The sequence below is a fragment of the Petaurus breviceps genome, unplaced genomic scaffold (assembly GCF_028583685.1).
Source record: "Petaurus breviceps papuanus isolate PSGF00001 unplaced genomic scaffold, PetGlider_PUasm1.0 213, whole genome shotgun sequence".
Classification (NCBI taxonomy): Eukaryota; Metazoa; Chordata; class Mammalia; order Diprotodontia; family Petauridae; genus Petaurus; species Petaurus breviceps.
This window is the reverse complement of record NW_027185860.1, coordinates 13442472-13462973: the sequence shown is the minus strand read 5'-3', so window position 1 is coordinate 13462973 and position 20502 is coordinate 13442472. Positions and strand designations below refer to the sequence as shown.

Genomic DNA, 20502 nt, shown 5'->3' with positions numbered 1-20502 from the left:
TACTTTGATTGTTGATATCAAAGATGGTAATTCCCAAGCATCTATCCACAAAAAATATTTTCTGGATTGTACTCTACACCTTCTCATAACATAACTATTTTTCAAGTATTTTGTGATCAATTTGAAGAAATAATGAGCAAGATGCTAATTCTATCATTCAACTTCATTTTCAGTATACATGAAATGATCTATGTTTCTATTGTTTTCATGTGATATTATAGAACCATTGCTCAAGGTGGACTCTCCAGGAATTATTATATGGCTGTATGCTTGCTGTTTCCTTACACTACCTACTCATGGAGATAAAATATGACATTCTCATTGTTTCATGCCAGAATTGATTTTTTTACAAATTGGTTTTGGTTTAAAAAGAGACAATCAGCTTTGTGAACACAGTGCTTTGTCAATACTCAGTGGACAATCCAGTTAGTTGTGCTGCCATAATCAAAACTGTTGTAAAGATTTCTCTTTAAATGAGGAAAAATGATTTCTGCAGCGTTTTAGAAAGGGTTCCAATTATTTTCTGGATGCTTGGCCTATTCAGTTGTGGAAAGTGCCTGTCACTAACCTCATCATTTTGTTCCAACTCATCTTTAGCAAACAGATTTTAACCTGTTGTAGCAGCAAGCACCTCAAGCGTCCTCAGGGTTTGCAGCTACCACAGGTTCTTGGATCTGCTTTATTAAAGGAAAGCAACTCAAAATGGGTTAACAAGCTTACTTTAATCAGTCAGACCATATATCGTTTACCTTGTTCAGGGCAAAAAGGTCAGCACCCTGAACCTCAAAATATACAGGCATAATTATCAAGACAGAAACATCAAGTAGACAGATTTCCAAACTGTCCAACCATTACATCCATACCCAGTCAACATCTGGGTTTCCACATTCTGGGTTTTTCAAAGCCGGGGGACTCTCAACAACGGCTTCCCAGAATTCAGATCAAATCACAGAATACTTCTCAAAGTGAGTCCCAAGACAAAGCTACACATCAGGGCTTATATAACCTTCTCCTGGCTCAGAGAATGTAACAACCTTCTGGACCCACTGGCCAATCAAAAAGTAACTACTGAAAAACAAGCCTCCCACCCCAGGCTTCAGGTGCACATTAGCCTAGGGGCAGGGAAGATCTTCAAAATTTACATTCGCATTACACCTGTTCAAATATTTCATTCTATTGTCTGTAATTTTACAATATTGAATATACAAATTGCATTATGGATAATATGTATTTCTACACATGCAAGATGCATGCCAAGGGGCTATCATAAACACTTCTGACTGGTTATCAAATTAATTTTGTCAGTTTATATAACATGCTGACAAATAGGACTTGGCAGATAGATCTTCCCTTAGCATGTAGTACAAGTCAACTGCTTATATAACCACAATGTTTAGATAGATAGATAGATAGATAGATAGATAGATAGATAGATAGATAGATAATTTAATTCTTCAAAATCATATTGTTCCATCTAATTTCGCTGTTGTTGTTTTCTTATGTTAGGTTATGTTATGTGGTTGCTTCACCTGGAATATCTTATAGTGAGAAATATTGCAGTTTTCTCTATCCCCAGCTTCTTTACTCAAGCTAACAAGGATTTTGTTTCCTTTTTTCTTATACTTGGTTTGTCCATAAGGATTCCATAAACTCATATCACATAAACCTCTGACAATGGATAGTCGATTTTTATCCCTACTAATATTGCCTAAACTGAAGTGGTTAGGTCTATATCTCTCAATAATTGCTTCTGCAAATGTCAAATAGAAGCAAAAAAAATAAAAAAAAAGAAAAAGGAAATATTTTTACACAAAAGTGGTAACTTAGCAAATGTAATATAAATGTAAAAAATAAATAAATGCCTACCCCACAAGTGCATTAGGGGATTGAGGAAATAATTATGCATAACAGTGCCTGTAGAGTAGTAAATTGAATATGTGAGGGTGAGATAGTCCCTCACAGATTGAAATGAATCTATTGTAATGGTCATTTTGTGTTAAAAATGAAATATATGGTTGCTAATAAAAATGCTTGATTGTTAGCTATGAAGTATTTCTTCAAAACATTAATAAATTGGTCTCTTAAATTGGAATGGAATTAAGAAATAAAAGTGTACCTTGGATTAATTTAAAATTATGCCCTATACTCCAGAGGATTAGATTCAAACAATACTGCCTTTAAAGGTAATCAGCATGTTAGTAATATTAATGTCATAGGAATGCAGAAAGATGAGAAACTGACCTTTTCTCCATTTATGTGCTGTCACCCAGTATGTACTTCCATACTCCAGTAATGTCACTGATGTTTTTTGTTGAAGATCACAATATATTCATATTTCTATCATATGTGTGTGTGTGCAATATGTGCACATATATGATAGAAATAAGACTCTTAGGATCATTGAAAGCAGAAAGGCACTTTTGAGGTCATCTAGCTGTAATGGCAAGCGAAGTAGTACTATGTTGTTTGTTTCAGCTATTCAAGCATGCTTGGACCTCACCTTTTATTATAAAAAAAGACTAGGTTGGAAAGAGTATACATTGTGTTGCCCTTAATAGGCCTAAGGGAGGAGGGTGGAGCAAAGATGGCTGAACCGAAGCAGTAACTTTTCTAAGTTCCTCCATGAATCCCATCATTAAACTTTAAAAAGTGAATCTGGATAGATTTTAGAGTGACAGAATCCCCTGGGAGATGGAGAGTGGCAGATCCCCAGCCCAGGAGAGTGGCGACATAGGGTTGGATAGGGAAAGCATGGAGCAGGTGGCGGGGGGGGGGAGAGCTGCACCAGCGCCAAACAGAAAGCAGACTACAGTGAAAAGGCATAGAAATATACCATAGTAGAGGGGAAGGAGAGAGGGAGATGAACATCATATGAACATTATTCCCATTGGTTCTATTTCAAAGAGGGATCAACATAATCAGTTAAGTTTAAGATTCTAAAGTGAAAGACACAAAAGCTCATCATAATATAAGAAAAGGAGGGAGGGAGAGGAGCACTGTATGAAATTTACTCGCATGGGTTTGTGATCAAAGAGGGAATAACATACTCCAATAAGAACAAAAATCATAAAAGCGGTAAGGGGAGGATGGGGGGGTGGTTGGAAGGGAGGGAAATAGTACTAAGGGGAAAAGGTAGGTAAAGAGGGGAGGGGGTTCAAGGGTGGCTAGGTGGCACAGTGAGTAAAGCACTGGCCCCAGAGTCAGCAGGACCCGAGTTTGGTTCCAGCCTCAGACACTTAACACCCGCCTCCCCACAAACACACACACACACACACACACACACACACACAAACTAGCCATGTAACCTTGGGCAAGTTACTTAACCCCAATTGCCCTCCAACCCCCACCCCCCCAAAAAAAGAAGCAGGGGTTCACAGAACAGGAATTCTGAGTGAGGTGGTGGTCAAAAGGAAAATCCTTAAGGAGGGGAAGGGAGAAGGAAGAAACAAAATCATAAATAGGGGAGGAAATAGGATGGAAGGAAAGAGACAGTAATAATTACTATGAATGTAAATGGGATGCACTCTCCCATAAAATGGAGGCAGATAGCCGAATGGATTAAAAACCATAATGCTAAAATATACTGTCTGAAAGAAATATTTGAAACAAGGGGATATGCACAGCACAATGGTAAAAGGCTGGAGTAGAATATATTATGCTTCAGCTAAAGTTAAAAAAAAGCAGAGATAACAAACTTTATCTCAGAAAATCAAAAACAAAAAGAGATCTAATTAAAAGAGATAAGGAAGGGAACTATACACTGTTAAAAGATACAATCAAGAATGAAGCAATATCATTGATTAACATATATGCACCAAGTGGTATAGCATCCAAATTCCTAGAGGAGTTAAGGGACTTAGAGGAAAAAATAGATAGCAAAACTATATTAGTGGGGGACCTTAATCTCCCCCTCTCTGAACTTGATAAATCTAATCTCCAAATAAAGAAGAAAGAAGTTAAGAAGGTGAATAGAATTTTAAATAGGCTAGATATGATAGATCTCTAGAGAAAACTGAATGGGGATAAAAAGGAATATACCTTCTTCTCAGTGGTACATGACACATATGCAAAAATCGACCACGTACTAGGGCATAAAAACCTCACAATTCAGTGCAGAAAGGCAGAAATATTAAATGCATAATTCTCAGATGATGATGCAATAAAAATGGTATGTAATAAAGGGCCATGGAAAGATAGACTAAAACTAATTGGAAACTAAACAATTTAATCCTAAAGAATGAGTGGGGCAAACAAGAAAATATAGAAACAATCAGCAACTTCATTCAAGAGAATGACAATAATGAGACAACATACCAAAACTTGTGGGATGCAGCAAAGGCAGTTCTTAGGGGAAGTTTTATATCCCTGAGTGCACACATGATTAAATTAGAGAAAATGGAGGTCAATGAATAGACATGCAATTGAAAAAGCTAGAAAAAGAACAAATTGAAAAGCCCCAATTAAACACTAAATTAGAAATAATGAAAACCAAAGGAGAGATTAATAAAACTGAAATTAATAAAACTATTGAATTAATTAAAAAAAACTGAGCTGGTTTTATGAAAAAAAAACACAATAAAATTGATAGACCCTTAGTAAATATGATAAAAAAAAGAAATAAGAAAACCAAATTATGAGTATCAAAAATGAAAAGGGTGAATATACCTCCAATAAAGGGGAAATTAAAACAATGATTAGGAATTATTTAGCCAAATAGTATGCACATAAATTTGACAATCTTAGTGAATTAGATGAAAACTTACAAAAATATAAGTTGCCCAGATTAAATGAAGATGAAGTAAATTGCTTAAATAACTCCATCTCAGAAAAAGAAATCGAACAAGCCATCAGTGAACTCCCTAGGAAAAATATCTCCAGGACCAGACGGATTTACTAGAGAATTGTATCAAATATGTAAAGAACAATTGATTCCAATACTCTACAAACTATTTGGGAAAATTAGTGAAGAATCAGTCCTACCAAATTCTTTTTATAATACAAACATGGTACTGATACCTAAATCAGGAAGAGATAAAATGGAGAAAGAAAATTATAGACCAATTTCCCTCATGAACATAGATGAAAAAATTTTAAGGAAATATTAGCAAAAAGGCTACAGCAACTTATCACAAGAATAATACACTTTGATCAGGTAGGATTTATTATGTAAGGATGGTCTATTATTGGGAAAACCATCAGTATAATTGACCATATCAACAATAAAACTGGCAGAAACCACAAGATTATCTTAATATATGCAGAAAAGGCTTTTGATAAAATATAACATCCATTCCTATTAAAATATTAGAATGTATAGGAATAAATGGAGTCTTCCTTAAAATAATAGGCAGCATCTCTTTAAAGCCATCAGCAAGCATTATATGTAATGGGGATATGCTAGAAGCATTTCCAATAAGATCAGGAGTGAAACAAGGATGTCCACTATCACCCCTCTTTTTCTATCTGCTACTAGAAATGTTAGCAGTAGCAATTAGAGAAGAAAAAGAAATTTTTAAAACTCAAATTAGGCAAAGAAGAGACCAAGTTATCACTCTTTGCAGATGATATTATGATATACTTAGAGAATCCCAGAGAATCAAGTAAAAAACTACTTGAGACAATAAGTAAATTTGGCAATGTTGTATGATATAAAATAAACCCACATAAACCCTCAGCATTCATGTATATTTCTAATGAAATCCAACAACAAGGGATAGAAAGAGAAATGCCATTTAAAGTTACTGTAGACATTGTAAAATATTTGGGAATCTAACTACCAAAACAAACCCAGGACCTATACTATCACAACTACAAAACACTTTTCACACAAATAAAGTCAGATCTAACTAATCGGAAAACCATAAATTGCTCCTGTCTGGGTGGGTCTAATATAATAACAATGATAATTTTACCTAAATTAAATTGCAAATTTAGTGCTATACCAATCAATTTATGAAAAAAATTTCTTTATAGAGCTAGAAAAAAACAGCAAAACTTCATTTGGAAGAACAAAAGGTTCAGAATATCAAAGCAATTAATGAAAAAAATTCTAGGGAAAATATCCTACCCATACCAGATTTTTATCTGTATTATAAAGCAGCAGGCATCAAAACTACTTGGTACTGGCTGAAGAATAGAGTAGTGGATCAATGGAATAGTCTGAATACATGAGACTCAGCAGTGAATAACTAATCTTTGATAAACCCAAAGATCTCAGTTTTGGGGACAAGAACTCATTATTTGACAAAAACTGCTGGGAAAACTGGAATATAGTATGGCAGAAACTGGGCATAGACCATTATCTAACACCATATACCAAAATCAAATCTAAATGGGTGCATGATCTAGGTATAAAGTCTGACACTGTAAGCAGTCTGGGAAGGCTAGTAATAATTTGCCTGTCAGATTTATGGAGAGGGGAAGACTTTATGACCAAACAGTAATTAGAGAGCATTATAAAATGCAAAATGGATAATTTTGATTACATTAAATGGAAAAGCTTCTTTAGAAACAAAGCCGATGTAACCAATATTAAGAGAGAAGTCGAAAATTGGGAAATAATTTTTACAACCAATGTGTAAGGACTAATTTCTAAAATATACAGAGAATTTGGTGAAATCTATAAGAATACAAATCATTCCCAATTGACAAATGGTCAAAGGATATGAACAGGTAGTTTTTAGAGGAAGAAATTAAAGATATCTGTAAGCATATGATAAAATCCTCTCAATCACTACAGATTAGAGAAATCAAAACAACTGTGAGGTACCATATCTCAGTGGCCAGATTGGCTAAGATGGTACAACAGAAAAATCACAAATGCTGGAGAGAAAGTGGAAAAATTGGAACACTAATGCATTTCTGCTTGAGTTGTGAACTGATTCAACCATTCTGGAGAGCAATCTGTAACTATGCCCAAAGGCCTATAAATAATTTCATAACTTTTGATCCAGTAATACCACTTCTAGGGTTGTATCCCAAAGAGATCATGGAAGTGAGAGGCAAACCCATATGTACAAAAATATTTATAGCAGCTCTTTTTTGTGGTGGCAAAGAATTGTTACTTAAGGGGGTGCCCATCAATTGAGGAATGGCTGAAAAAGTTGTGGTATATGCATATTATGGAATACTTTTGTTCTATAAGAAACGAGGAACAGATGGACGTCAGATTTACCTGGAGAGGCTTATATGGACTGATGCTGCATGAGAAGAGCAGAACCAGGAGAAAGTTTTACACAATTACAGACACAACGTATATATGATGGTCAACTTTGATAGACTGGACTCTTTTCAGCAATGCAAGGTTATAAGACAACTCCAAAAGACTCATGATGGAGAGAGATGTCTACATTTAGAGAAAGAATTGAGTATGAATCCAGATTGAAGCAAACTACCTCATCTTTTTCTTTTTCTTGTTTGATTTTGTTTCCTCTTTCCCGTTGTTCATTCCATCCATTACAATCCTTCTTTATAATCTGACTAATGTCTAATGTGAAAGTATTTGCAGATCTTATACTTGATTGTATGCTACCATGGTGGGGGGGAGAGGGGGAAAGGGAGGGAGGAGGAGAAAATTTGAAACTCAAGGACTTTTGAAACTGAATCTTGTAAACTAAAAGTAAACAAACAAATTAATAAAGACCAAAAATTGTAAATAGCCCTAAGGGAATTTGAAGACCTTCCCTGCCCTTAATAGGCCTAACATCATCATATGGAGTCCACGGGGGGAGGAGCTTGCCATAGGAGCAGAACGGGAAGGGAAGGGTGTAACAGGAAGGAGCACAACAGAGAAAAACTTGAGCAAACCTGGAACCAAGCAGAACTGAGAGGGATAATGCTTGTTATTTTGGCACTTTGTAGCACTCTGTCTGTTGTTCTACCAGACTAAAGCACCCTGCCTGTTTTTTGAGACAGAAGTCATGAAAGAGAACTTTACTGCTGTTCTAGAAGCCCTGAAAGAGGACTTACTGCTGTTAACAGAAGTCCTGTTATTTTGTTGTGGATTTGTGTTTGATTTCTCAGATAGAAATATTGATTTTTTGTTGCTTTGTCAGATAGAAAGTGAATTGAGATGATCATGCCAACAATGTTTGTAAATATTGTTGTAGTTCTGTTTAGCTTTTCTTTCCTAGACACAGAGACTTTGAAGAGCTTAGAGTCTAGCAGTAAGCTGAAGTATGAAGCTTGAGCAGAGATCTGCAAGAGTCATGTGCATCCAGGCAAGAGGTGGGAGTGACCAGTCCATGGAAGAGGAGCATTAGGGTTTGGAAGTTAGCCTGGAATTAAAATGAAAGCGGACTCTACTTGGGCACTATGTATTGACTGATGAGACTGTGACTTTTTTCCACCTAGGGGTAGATTGTTTTTGTACTTTCTGCTACCCCCTATGGATGATTGACTTAAGGATTATTGGAAACCAGCCTCCAGTCAAGATGACAAAGGACTTTACTTCAGTACTCTGTATTGATTGAGGATATCATGACTTACTGAATGATATGTTTTATTTAAGACTATATGTCCACCTTAGTGAAAAAATTGTTATGTTTTATTGTTGTCAATGTTGTGCTTTCATTTCTTGAATGTTATGCATTAGTTTATTGCTGAATAAATAGAGCCCACTATACTATTGGATTAGAACCTTAAAGTAATTCACAGCAGCAGTTCTCAGGAGAGCTGCTCCGGATTGGCTTTACACTAGCCCATATCACTCTTTTTGCAGATGAAGAAATGAGGACCACAGAGGTTAATTGATTTATTTTGCCTAAAGATACCTTGCTAGAAATCAGAAGATCCAGTATTCTGTTCCAAAGCTAATATTCTTTCTGCTGTACCATGAAGAATTCCTAAAACCTCCTTCATGCATCAGAGTTTCCATAGGATAATGTTCCACAGTGACAGATACCTTAGCTCCCCACATATACTCCCAGCTATAAAGGGAGGAATTCTCTTTTAGGGGGGAAATTGGGAGAGATTCTATACTGTAATTCTATTTTAGCATTTCCATGTAACATTTCTTCATTTTCTGTACCCTTCTAAATGTACACTAAACTTCTTTAATGATTATTAGTTCTGCAAGTCAGCTTGGAACCAATCCTACAAAGCAGGTTGGACAAGGAGCCATGAATAAATGAATGGATGTAAAATCACCATGTAAGCCCTTACAGGCATTGGGATAAACACTTGTAATATAAATATAAAAGTGAGACAGTCCCTGACCTTAAGGAGCTTATATTCTAGTGGGGAGATTATCCATGTAGGTGAGTGGTGTCCAGGAAAGGGAATTTTGGGTTAGGGAATAAGTGACAGAATCTACAAGTTGATCCACAGAGCCATGAGTATATTGATTTGATTACTGTTCCAGAGAAGATCCTTCACAGTAGGTATAATAGTGGGAGGGGAGGGATAGAGACAGTGGCATGGTGCAAGGCATAAGACTGATTTTTTTGGATGACTAAATGAAATGTAAACTCATGGTCAAGTATGGGGTCAGGTTGATATGATAGAATATGTGAGTTCATACTCACCAATCAAGTGAGTTTATTCTTTCCCAGAGAAGGAATATAAAAACTGAGTAGATTAACTGTCCTTGGAGACAGGACAAAATGTAATCTCTGTAGTATTAATTGCCAAACTATCAAACAGAGTTTTGAGGAGCGAGAGAGGATTGTCCTCCATCTTGATGCCAGAAAAGTACAAAATTAACAATAACTTGCAAATCTTTTGCCCCAGTGGTCTGACCCTAATAATATGCTTATCCACAAAGTTGCATGACTGATTTCTCATTTCTTTTGGACTTTGTATTATTGAGTTTGCATTTATTTGTATTTGTTCTTTATAAATTTATATATTTGTTTGTTGTGTCACCCTCTTAAGCTGTTAAATCTTTCTGAAGTAAACTTTGTTTCATTCTTTGTACTTTTATCCTTTAATAGTCCTTGGCAGGTAATTTATTGATTGAGAAGGGATTCAATTTCTTTTCTTAATTTTTAATTGATTCATTTTATTTTTGACACAGCAGTTATTTCCCTTCAAACATCTAAACAAATCCCCCACAAAGCACTCTACATTAAGGGAATTAACTAAACTATCTAATAGAGAAAATATTAGAGAAAATAACAGAAAAACGATGAACTTGGCACCATCTTCTTAGTATTTGAACTGAGTTGAGCTGTGTTTAGTAATGTCTATACTTATATTGTCACTCAAGTGCCATAATTGATAGAATGCTGGACCTAAAGACAGGAAGACTTGACTTTAAACCATCCCACATGAACCTGGGCAAGTCACTTAATCTCTCTCAGCTAGTTCCTTATCCATAAAATGGGGACTCTAATAGAAACTACCTCACACACAGGGTTGTCATGAGGATCAAACAAGATCACATATAAGGCATTTTGCAAAAATTAAAGTACTATATAGATGCTAACTGTTCATTCTATTTACTGCTCTGGCTCTACTTTTTTCGCTCTGCATTACTTCATGCATCTTTCTGTGCTCCTTTAAATTTTCATTTTTTTCATATCTTATGGCACAACAATGATCCATATTTTATATTCTGTGTAGTTATTCCCCAATCACTGAACACCCTTTGTCATTATTACACATACATTATTGGTGCATTTGCCTATAAGAGTCAGTTTTTGGATCATGGACAGATATTCCCTGCCTATTTTAGTATAATCTATCATGTGGATAACTCAAAAGTTTGTACTGTGTGATGATGAAATGTCTTCTAATTGGCAGCAAAGCAGAGAAGAACTGATGATTAAGAGGTTGCTGAGTGATAATTCAGTGTGTATTCAAAAGGGGTGGCCTGGAATTCAAACTCTCTTCATAGCTGAAAGGAGGCAGGATGAAATAAAAGTGGTCTTGAGAGTCAGGTGGACAGGGGACAGCAGCCATGTCTTCCACCCAGCTTCCACACTCATCAGCTAACTCTGGATAAAGCAACAGCTTCAAGTATCATGACCCCTTGCACCAGAGAAGGATGATGTCTCTGCACTCTAGAAAGCTTGGCAGAGAGCTGCATCAAGAATGAACTTCATGAAGACTTGACAAAGATAGAGAGGTATTTCCAGTAACTAGGAGTTGTAATTTGCATCTGACACCCAAGTTCACTAAATGCCTCTTACCACTTTTGTGCTTTGAGCCTATACTTACTCTCTCCACTGATCTTATGTGTAGTTGAGGGAGACTAAGACCCAATTTTTGGGAAGAATATTTTATACCAACTATTCTTGCTCTGCTTTTCTCTAAGGGCTAATAGATTGTAAATAGGGAGTACACTGATGGAGTCTCAGGACCTGCTGTGTCAGCAACCTCAATCCCTTGGGCTTTCCCCTAAAGCCCTAAGGGTAGTAGCAGCTGCTCCTCTGGGCAACAGAACCAGGCAGTGGGAGGATCACTTGTGGGAGTGAGCCCAAAGGGAATGTTATACTAATAATGGTGCTGTGAATATATTGTGTGTGTAAAACTAGCAGTAGTAGTATTGATGGACTTTCAAAGGGAGTGAATAATTCAATTCACTTCTTTACATAATTATAAATTATTTTCTAGAATGATTTAATCAATTTACAATTCTTAGAACAATGGATTAGTATTCTTGTCTTCAGGTACCTCCAACACTGTATTTGCCCATTCTTTATTCTCTTTCCCCTTCTAATGACTTCAAGGTTATTCCTCAAAATGTCTTGGGTTTGCATTTCTCTAATTTTCTAGTGAGTTTAAATGCTTTTTTTATAGGGCTTATGAGAGCTTGTTTTATCTTTTGAAAACTGTTTATCTATACACTTTTATCACTTGTCTATGAGCAAATGGCCTTTAATTATACATAATTGTGTCCATTCTATAAATTTGCTAACATAGCACTTTTACCAGATGTTTAAGGAAAAGACTATTGTAGCTACATTGATGTTTGTGAAAAAAAGTTTTAAAATTTTACATAAAAGTATTTTAATTTTCTTTGAGAACCTGTAATATCCCATGTGCATTTCTGAATTATTCTCTTATCCACGGTAAGAGGCACCTTTTCAACAGTCTTTTCTTTCTCTACTTTCTTTCTGACATCTGTCATATGTACAGTTCTCAGTCATATTTTCGTTGACTTTCTTCTTTGCTTTTGTTGATCTTCATTAGGTGAGAAAGGAGGAGTTGTGAGAGACAACTGTTTTTGGCTTAAGAGGAGCTTGAGGGGCCCAAGTTATGTTATGCTTCAGACAAACTAGATTTCTGCATTTCCTGAAAAATTTACTGCTCAGCATTTGATCTTGACACCTGACTGCAAGAGGTATGTATAAGCTAAAAATAACTGCTATCATTATAGGACTACTGACTTCTTATAAGCTTATCCTAAACATTAGGCCAATGAGAAGATGCTTTCCAAAGAGTCCTCATAGGTGGAAAAAGCTTAGGAGCTTACTGATTTCTAGTTGCTGAATTGGAGATTCCCTAGTTTTATAAGAAATGTCCCTAAAATGATTAATTCCAGTTACATTTATCACCAGATCACCAAGTGCTAATTCATTTTGTGTGGCCCGGCAGGAAACAGTGGGCCCCCATGGGGAACTTTTCTTCAGCATTCTACAAAGTCTAGCCATTGTCCCACCATATTTCTTTCTGTTGCTGATCAAGCATAATTTTATATAAAGATTTAGTCTATTCACTTGGTATGTGACAACAACTTTTGAACAAGGGTATTTTTTTTCCTGGCTGATTCTTTCTTATTTCTTAGTTCTACAGTGAAATGCCAGTATATTTTTTCTTTCATTTTATGCCTTACATGAAGGATGAGCTATGAAAGTCAGCCTCTTGTCCTTAGGGAGTATGAGATAGTAAGCTGACCAGAGGAGATTATTCCCTGGAACTTTAATGTCAATGTTTCTAAGTGGTTAAAAATGTCATACTTGTACGCCATCTCATTTCAGCGACTCAGGTATACTTGCTTAATCTAGCCTTTTTCTAGCAGTAAAGTCTGTTTACAAAAAAAAATCACATCATCCCTAATTGCTATGTTTGGAATTGTGTGACAGGTCTATATTTCCAAAGCTTTTTAATTCTTTATTTTATTTTAGCATCACTAGTCTATGTTTTTCCTCAGAATTCTCTGTTAGACATAAAATAGTAGTGCATATAGTTATCTATTATGTAACATAAAAGACTGTTTCTGAATTAAATCATTTTTAATGAAAATGAAATTTCAAATATTTTAAACATAGTGAGAAGGCAGGATGAGGTGTGGTCTGAAATGATATTTCTTCATGAACAGAATGTGGACTCATCAAAGGTTTCAAGATAACACAAAAAGATGAATTTGTGGGATCTGTTCATATTTACAGGGATGTACAAGAAAACTTCATTCTAAAATCACAGTCTCACAAGCTAAAGAAGAATACAGTAAGGACATCTAAAGAAAAGCCAAATGGAATTGAGATTAAAAATAGAAAGTTTCTAAATAGTTTTCATGGTTTTTGAGAGGTAGAGTTGAAATACTGAAATCAATGTCAAGGAGATAGTTCAAATCCTTCTAAGCACTCTTACTAGGCATGTGATTATGTTTAAGTCAATGAGAAACTCTGAGCTTTCTCATCTATATACTCAGTATACTGATAACTGTAGTATTTTACTCAGAGAGTAATTGGGAGCCTTACATGAGACAATGTAAATAAAATGCTTTGCAAAATTAAAAGCATCATGTAAATGTCAATTAATATCGTTTTCCTTATTTTCTGGGGGGAGGAGGGTTTTATTTTAACACAATTAAACTTTGACTTGAACTTGCTTATGGTCATTCATAATAGCTAATTATTGCCTGTGACTGATTGCTACAGTTATTTAGAAGAATATGTATATGAAGCTAAGATTACAGGTTGCACAGATGGCTTTACTTTGTGCCAGAACCACAGCCTTAAATCCAAATGTTATTGATCACGAGTAAGATGGGGCATGAAAAGGTGAATGGATTAGTTTAAAACCATCATCAGTACTAAAACAAGAACTCTAAGTGCAGACCCTACTGACATCAGGCCAATGGCATCATCTTTATTCCCCAAAGACAGTACAGTAGTTAAACAGTTGGCCCTTTTGTCAGTCACTCAGCCACAAACAGTACAGGATGGCTCAAACCATTAATTGTGAGCAATGGACATTTCACAAAAGCACAAATGTAGTATTTTTAAACTTTACATTTGCTTCTGTGCCAAGATCCCAATGACAGTGTGCACTCCCCATCCTTGTTCTATCTATTAAAAGGCAGGAAATGAAAATCAATAGCCTGGGATATGACATTAACTGTACAGATGTAATGACTCAGAAGTCATGGACTATTGAAAAAAAGAGAAAGGTTATAAAACAACTATGCCAGTTAGGCCACTGCTATATACGCAGGGAATGTGGGAAGGGGGGGGGGTGGTTAAAGAGATTGAAATCAGAAGTTTAAAACCGAAAGGGACCTTAGAGATCATCTCATCCAAATCCCTAAGTGTACAGGGATAGAAAATGAGTCTGAGAAAGGTTATGCAACTTATGCAATTTAGTATATCTACATAACAGCAAAGTGATGAGTAGAATTCAAGTCTCTGGTTTAGAACTTTCATTTCTAGAAGTGCTCACAGGCCATTCATTCTTGGTTATTTCTAACTCTTCTCCTTTCCTGACTCTCTGAACTTTTACACCTCTGTTCCTCTGTCTTTTCAAGCTAGAGATGTGTCTACCTCTGAGGCTTCCTCTTTTGATTAGTGGGATCCTGAGTCTCCATTTGAGGAACTGGACGACCAAACGTGTTCTTTTCTAACTTACCTCTGCTCCTGATTCTCTGGATTTTTTTTACTTTGTCCCCTTTTAAATCCTACTTCCCATTCCCATTGCTTTACAACTACTTTTTTTTTTTAAAGCAATAGGGGTTAAGTAACTTGCTCAAGGTTACACGGCCAGTTATTTCTGGGTGTGGTGCTGAGTATCTGAGCCCGGGATTCGATCTCCAGGTCTTCTCAACACTAGAGCCGGTGCTCTTACTCACTGTGCTACCTGGCCACCCCTACAACTACTTTTTATATATTTTCTTCCCTCATTAGAGAGCCAGCTGCTTTAGGCTAGATAGAGATCATCTTTGATTGTATTTGTATTTCCAGTGTTTAGCATAGTGCCTGGCAGTAAAGAAGCATCTAACATATACTCTATCTATCAATCTGTAGATAATATGTGCTCTATCTAGCTAGCTAGTTATCTCTTTCTATAATAATGAACAAAATAAAATCAAACCATGGCATGCCAGACTTTTTAAAAATAGTAATAATTAAATCTTAGCAAATGTTGCCATTTTAAGGTTATATTTCTCCAACTGTGAATTTATCCAAAACTCAGAATGAGAAAATAAATGACTTTTGGGGAAAAATTAGGAAAAAAAAACATTATTATGTGCCAGGCACTATGCTGAATTCCTGGGATACAAAGGCTTTTTAATTTTTTTAAAATAATTCCTGTCCTTGAAGAATGTACATTCTACTAGGGAAAGACAGCATGTGTAGTGGAAAGAGAATTTTGTGTTGAGGAGGATGCAGACAAGTGAGGACAGACAAATAGTGAGAGAACCTATGGTTGGAGGCTGGGATATGAGGCTGAAGCATCGTCTGGTATCCAAGGCTAGCCAGTATATATAGTAAGCTAAGTTTGCTCACATTTAGTCAATGAAATGGTCTCTAGTATGGGACTTCCAAAGAACTCAGGAAGGATAGTCAGAAAGCATACATGCAACCCCAAGGGTCTTTGGCAAATAAATTTTCATTTTTGCATATATTTTCTGCAAGGAACTATAGCATAGGTTCAAAAAAGAGTGGGTGGTAATACATGAATTGCTCAGTAATGTATGATTCTTTGTGACCTCATGGATTTGACTGTGGGGTTTTGTTGGCAAAAATATTGAAGGTCAAAAGAGCTAGGACTAAAACCAAGAATCACCTACCCAGCAAAACTGAATATAATGCTACAGAGAAAAATGTGATCATTCAATGAAATATAGGACTTTCAAGCATTCTTGATGAAAAAACCTGAGCTGAACAGAAAATGTGACTTTCAAATACAGGAAGCAAGAAAAGCATGAGATGGTAAACATGAAAAAGAAATCATAAAGAACTTGTTAAAGTTGAACTATTCATGTTCCTACATGGAAAAATGATATTTGCAACTCATAAGACTTTTTTTCAGTATGAGGATAGCCGAAGGGAATATATATATGCATACACACATATATGTATGTATAGGAAGATGTACGTGTATATTAATCTATATGTGAGTGTGGGCATTTGTATGTTCATATATACATAGCAGAGGGCGCAGGATGAGTTGGATATGAAAAGATGATATCTATAAAACAAAATTAAGAGGTGAGAGAGGAATTTATTGGGTGAAGAAGAAAGGGAGCGATAGATTGGGGTAAATTATCTCATATAAAAGATGCAAGAGAAAACTGTTGCAATGGAGGGGAAGAGCTGGAAAGGGAATGTGACAACCTGACTCTCATCCTTTCTTATGGCTCTTTTATTACATCCATATACCACAACTTGTGCAGCCATTCCCCAGCTGATTTGTATTTACATAAGTTTTTATTTGTGTGAAAAGTGTTTTGTAATTGTGTTCATATAGTCTTGGGTTTGTCTTGGCAGGTAGACCCCAGATATTTTATGTTGTCTACAGTTATTTTAAAAATAATTTCTCTTACTGTGGAGCTCTGTGAGTTACATACAGAAATGATAATGGTTAATGTGACTGTGTTTTAAACTCTGCAACTTAGCTAATATTGTTAATTATTTCATGTAGTTTTTAAAGTTGTTTCTCTAAGTATACAATCATATTATTCCCAAAGAGTGATAACTTTGTTTCTTTATTCCCTATTCTTTTTTTGGGGGAGGAGGGAAAGAATGGAAAAATACATGTTTATTTCAATGTAACTGGTTTTCTTTGTAAACAAATAGATTTCATTTTGTGTCTTTAAAAACGTTATTATAAGAAGGAGTCCATCAGCTTTACTAAATAGCATGAGGTCCATGACCCACATACACAAATGCTTAGAATCCTTTTTCTATAGAAATCCTTCATGCATTAGTATCTATGTAGCAGTACCCCCAAAAGACACTCTACCTTCTCTGGACTCCAGTCACTGCCTCATCTATAAAGTAAGAATTTTGGACTAAATGATGTCTAAGGATACTTTTAGATCCAAGAAACTATGATGTCTTTTTTTAAATTAAATTAGTTTATTTGTTTTGAGTTTATAACTTTCACTTAAATAAATTTTAAATTTTCTCTGACTCCCTCCCCTCACACCGCACCAAGATAGCATGAAATCTGATATAGGCTCCACATATACATTCTTATTTTTTTTAACTTTATCAAATGCTTTATTAACTTCTAGTTAACATCATTCATTTCCACAAGATTTTGAGTTACAAATTTTCACCCTGTTTTTCCCCTAACCACCACCCCAAAATAGCAATCCCACTGAATATCCCCTCCTCCAATCTGCTCTCTCCCGTATCTAACCCCATCCACCCTCCAATTTTCCAGAAGAGAATGGTGGATCTCTATGCCCCAGTACCTGTTTATCTTATATCCAAGTTACATGTAAAATAATATTATTAATAATAGTATGTATATATATATGCACACACACAGACACACACACACACAAACATATATATATATATATATATATATATATTTGACTTTAAAACTTTGAATTCAAGATTCATTCCCTTCCTCTCTTGTCACCCACCTTTACTGAAAAGATAAGCAATTCAATATAGGTTGTACATGTGTAGCTATGCAAAACATTTCCATAGTGGATATATTGTAAAAGATTGACTATATTTCCCTCCCTCCTATCCCATCTCCCACTTGTTCTATTCTCTACTTTTATCCTAACCCTTTTCAAAAGTGGGTGCTTACAACAACCCCCCGCCACAGTCTGCCTTTCATTCCATCATCCCCCTTCTCATCCCCTTACCCCCTACTCTCCTGTAGGGTGAGATTTCCTATTTAGTGTATATGTAATTCCTTCACTAAGCCAAATTCAATGAGAGTAAGCTTGACCCATTCCTTTTTGCTTTCCTGTTCTTCCTCTCCATTGTAACAGTTATCCCTTGCCTCTATTATATGAGATAGTTTACCCCATTCTGTCTCTCCCCATCTCCTCTCCTGATATTCCTCTTTCACCTCTTAATTTTACCTTTTAAGTATCATCCTTTTCTACTAAATTGGTCCTGTACCCTTATGTATGTATACCTGTACACATATATACACACACTCACACGTGTATTCATATGCCCATATACCCTCCCATATAGACACACACATATACACACACACCCCCACTATATATATATATATATATATATATATTTATATTCCCTCCAACAATTCTCATAATGAGAAAAATTATCATTTTTCCATGTAGGAATGTAAATAGTTCACCTTTGATAAGTGACTTATGATTTCTTTTCCCTGTTTACCTTCTCATGCTTCTCTTGCTTCTTGTATCTGAATGTCAAGTTTTCTATTCAGCTCTGGGTTTTTCATCAAGAATGCTTGAAAGTCCTGTATTCCACTGAATGACCATATTTTCCCCTGAAACATGATACTCAGTTTTGCTGGGTAGGTGATTCTTGGTTTTAATCCCAGATTCTTTGACCTCTGGAACATCATAATCCAAGCCCTTCCATCCCTCAGTGTAGAAACTGCCTGATCCTGTGTTATCCTGGGTGTGTTTCTACAATATTCAAATTGTTTCTTCCTGGCTGCTTGTAATATTTTCTCCTTGATCTGGGAATTCCAAAACCTGGCTATAATATTCTTCGGAGTTTTCTTTTTGGGATCTTTTCCAGGAGGTAATCAGTCGATTCTTTCAACTTCTATTTTGCCTTCTGGTTCCAAAACATCAGGTCAGTTTTCCTTGAGAATTTCTTGAAGGATGATTCCTAGGTCCTCTCTTTGGTCATGGATCTCAGGTAGTCCAATAACATTTAAATTATCTCTCTTGGATCTATTTTCCAGTCAGTGGTTTCCCAATGAAATATTTCACATTGCCTTCTATTTTTTTCACTTGTTTGGATCTTTTTAATAGTATCTTGATTTCTCATAAAGTCACTAGCTTCCATTCGTCCAATCTAATTCTGAAGGAATGACTCTCTTCAGTGAGCTTTTGATTCTTTTTCCATCAGGAAAATTCAGCTTTTTAAGGCATTCTTGTTCTCATTGCCTTTTTGAGCCTCTTTTGCCATTTGAGTTAGTCTATTTTTTAAGGTGTTATTTTCTTCAGTCTGGTTGTTGATTCTCATTTCATAATTTTATTGCATCGTTCTCATTTCTCTCCCCAATTTTTCCTCCACTTATCTTATTTGGTTTCCAAAATCCTTCTTAAGGTCCTCTGTGGCCTGCTCATATTTTTCTTGTAAGCTTTTAGTGCAGGAGTTCTGACTTCACTGTCTTCCTCCTGGTCCATGCTTTGATCCTTTTTGTCCCCATAATAGGAGTGTAAAGTTGAATTGCTGTGCTTGATTTGCTTCCTTTGCTTGCTCATGTTGCCTCTCAATTACTGGCCTTTTGAGCTTTTATGCCACAATAGGACCCTGCTACCAGATAGGCGAGCTTTGTCCCAAATCTCTGGGGATTTCTCAGCTGCTGGAAGTATTAGTTTGGTGCCCTCTCTGAGCCTCCACACACACTCTGGCACACTGGTCATGCACCCCAGGACCTCCACCCTAAACCGCAACCCAGATCCAAGCAGGTTAAAGCAAGAACAATTACCCCTCAGACTGGTTGTTTGGTCCCCCTACAATATGCAAGACAGGAGCTGAAGCTGCCAAGTGGCAGCAGCTGCATTGCCACTGTGCCTCAGCCACTTCTCCCTCCAGGGCTTAAATACTGGACCACACTCCTGAAATAATGGATCCCAAAGTCCTCACTGCACTGACCTCTCACTTTGTTCTTAGCATCTATGTGTTGATAATTCTGGAAACCACCACAGCTGCTGGTGATCTGTAGTTCCTCCAGCCAGCTGCTGGTTGTGGCCACCCTGAGGCTAAAACCTCGGGCTTGCATGGGGCTGGACTTGGCTCCCAGAGTTGTGTTGACTGCTTTCTGATGGTCTGCTAGGCTGTCTTCAGCAGGAGGTTAGTTTCTCTGTGTCATTTTGTGGCTTCTGTAACTCCAAAGTTTAGTTTCTCTGTGTCATTTTGTGGCTTCTGTAGCTCCAAAGTTTGTCTAGAGTCATTTTTACATGAATTGGAGGAGGTGGAAGCTGGAGGCCCGTGAAAGTCCTGTTTCTACTCTGCCATCTTGACTCTGCCCCCATATACATTCTTAGTAAATATATATTTTACATCAGTAATGTAGTATAGAAGAATTAGGATGAATGGGAGGAACCACAAAAAGAAAAACAAAACAAAATAAAAAAAGAGCAAATAGTATGCATCTATCTGCACTCAGACTCCATATTTCTTTCTGTGGATGGAA

The 20502-nt window shown here is 36.3% G+C and overlaps 1 long non-coding RNA gene across 1 annotated transcript in view; it reads left to right on the top strand.

Annotated features, from left to right (window-relative positions):
* Positions 1–13657, top strand: part of LOC138165530 (uncharacterized) — a 43862-nt gene extending 30205 nt beyond the window's left edge. The window contains exons 3-4 of the long non-coding RNA XR_011169373.1: positions 12136–12286; positions 13335–13657. This is a non-coding gene — a long non-coding RNA (uncharacterized lncRNA). The remainder of the gene's footprint in view (positions 1–12135; positions 12287–13334) is intronic.
* The last annotated feature ends 6845 nt before the right edge of the window (positions 13658–20502 follow it).